The 2,500-nt window shown below is 24.6% G+C and overlaps 1 non-coding gene across 1 annotated transcript in view; it reads right to left on the bottom strand.

Moving 5' to 3' along the window:
- LOC135171732 (small subunit ribosomal RNA) overlaps positions 1-114 on the bottom strand; it is a 1,921-nt gene extending 1,807 nt beyond the window's left edge. The window contains exon 1 of the ribosomal RNA XR_010300611.1: positions 1-114. This exon is cut by the window's left edge and continues 1,807 nt beyond it. This is a non-coding gene — a ribosomal RNA (small subunit ribosomal RNA).
- Between the last annotated feature and the right edge of the window lie 2,386 nt (positions 115-2,500).

Consider the following 2,500-nt stretch of genomic DNA (forward strand, 5'->3'; position numbering starts at 1 on the left):
CCATAACTGATTTAATGAGCCATTCGCGGTTTCACCTTAATTCGGCATGTACTGAGACATGCATGGCTTAATCTTTGAGACAAGCATATCACTACTGGCAGGATCAACCAGGGAGCTTCGATTTTTTTTCTTTTAAAATATGAAACTCTTTTCATTTTATTAGGTGTTGATATAACACATTTTTTAAATTAAATGTGCAACACATTTTATTTTGTATTTGTTTTATTAACATCAAATACATTTTGAGGTGTTTTGCTGATTTTAATTTCAAACACTTTCCTCTCATCCACATTTGTAAATGTGAAAACATTCATCGTTAGATTTTTAAACGACATGGTTATAAGAAATAACTTTTTTCATTTTGACAACTTTATAATTTTACTTGGAGTGAAGTAAGTTAACGCTCTGTTAAAAAAAAAATGAGTGAAAAAGTAATAATATTATATCCTTTTACACACGAAATATCAAACGCCGTAGCGCGTACCACATAGAGAGTCATTCTGTCTTCGACTTGGACTCGTGGCAATGCTGTGCTATACTATAAGCGAAGTATACTTGGGTATGGGAAGCGAAGCCATTGCCCGACCTAGTATAAAACACGTGCATCAAGAGTCCCGCGTACTTGTACCTGTAGGTCCACTTCGACCGCCTGAACATAGAATATATTGCCCGTTCCATGATTACATTGTCAACCTTTATATGAATAAATATTGAATAATAAATTAATTATATATAAAAGGGAATTTATCATAATTGTGTGCATTCAATTATATACAAATATATATTTTTTTTTAATTAAAAATCCTGTGATGCTATTTTTGCATACCAACAAAAATAGCATCAACATTTAAGTCATCATTAAAAATTAATAATATCGGTTACTTGATAATTTATACATCAGTTATACAGGTTTTATTTTAATTTTGTACATTTAAATATATGAATATATATTTTTTTCAATTAAAAATTCTGTGATGCTATTTTTGCATACCAACAAAAATAGCATCAACGTTTCAAGTCATCATTAAAAATTAATAATATCGGTTACTTGATAAATTATAAATTAGTTACATAGAATTTATTTTTATTTTAGGCATTCAATTATATATGAATATATATTTTTTTCAATGAAAAATTCTGTGGTGCTATTTTTGCATACCAACAAAAATAGCATCAACGTTCCAAGACATCATTGAAAATTAATAATATCGGTTACTTGATAAAATATAAATTAGTTGTATAGAATTTAGTTTAATTTTATGCATTCAATTATATCTGAATATATATTTTTTTCAATTAAAAATTCTGTGATGCTATTTTTGCATACCAACAAAAATAGGATCAACGTTCCAAGACACCATTGAAAAGTAATAATATCGGTTACTTGATAAAATATAAATTAGTTGTATAGAATTTAGTTTAATTTTATGCATTCAATTATATATGAATATAATTTTTTTCAATTAAAAATCCTGTGATGCTATTTTTGCATACCAACAAAATTAGCATCAACATTTAAGTCATCATTAAAAATTAATAATATCGGTTACTTGATAATTTATACATCAGTTATACAGGTTTTATTTTAATTTTGTACATTTAAATATATGAATATATATTTTTTTCAATTAAAAATTCTGTGATGCTATTTTTGCATACCAACAAAAATAGCATCAACGTTTCAAGTCATCATTAAAAATTAATAATATCGGTTACTTGATAAATTATAAATTAGTTACATAGAATTTATTTTTATTTTAGGCATTCAATTATATATGAATATATATTTTTTTCAATGAAAAATTCTGTGATGCTATTTTTGCATACCAACAAAAATAGCATCAACGTTCCAAGACATCATTGAAAATTAATAATATCGGTTACTTGATAAAATATAAATTAGTTGTATAGAATTTAGTTTAATTTTATGCATTCAATTATATCTGAATATATATTTTTTTCAATTAAAAATTCTGTGAGGCTATTTTTGCATACCAACAAAAATAGCATCAACGTTCCAAGACATCATTGAAAATTAATAATATCGGTTACTTGATAAACTATAAAATAGTTGTATAGAATTTAGTTTAATTTTATGGATTCAATTATATATGAATATATATTTTTTTTAATTAAAAATTCTGTGATGCTATTTTTGCATACCAACAAAAATAGGATCAAAGTTCCAAGACACCATTGAAAAGTAATAATATCGGTTACTTGATAAAATATAAATTAGTTGTATAGAATTTAGTTTAATTTTATGCATTCAATTATATATGAATATAATTTTTTTCAATTAAAAATCCTGTGATGCTATTTTTGCATACCAACAAAAATAGCATCAACATTTAAGTCATCTTTAAAAATTAATAATATCGGTTACTTGATAAACTATAAAATAGTTGTATGGAATCTAGTTTAATTTTATGCATTCAATTATATATGAATATGTATTTTTTTTAATTAAAAATTCTGTGATGCTATTTTTGCATACCAA

This window comes from Diachasmimorpha longicaudata, unplaced genomic scaffold (assembly GCF_034640455.1).
Source record: "Diachasmimorpha longicaudata isolate KC_UGA_2023 unplaced genomic scaffold, iyDiaLong2 ctg00000094.1, whole genome shotgun sequence".
NCBI classification, from domain to species: Eukaryota; Metazoa; Arthropoda; class Insecta; order Hymenoptera; family Braconidae; genus Diachasmimorpha; species Diachasmimorpha longicaudata.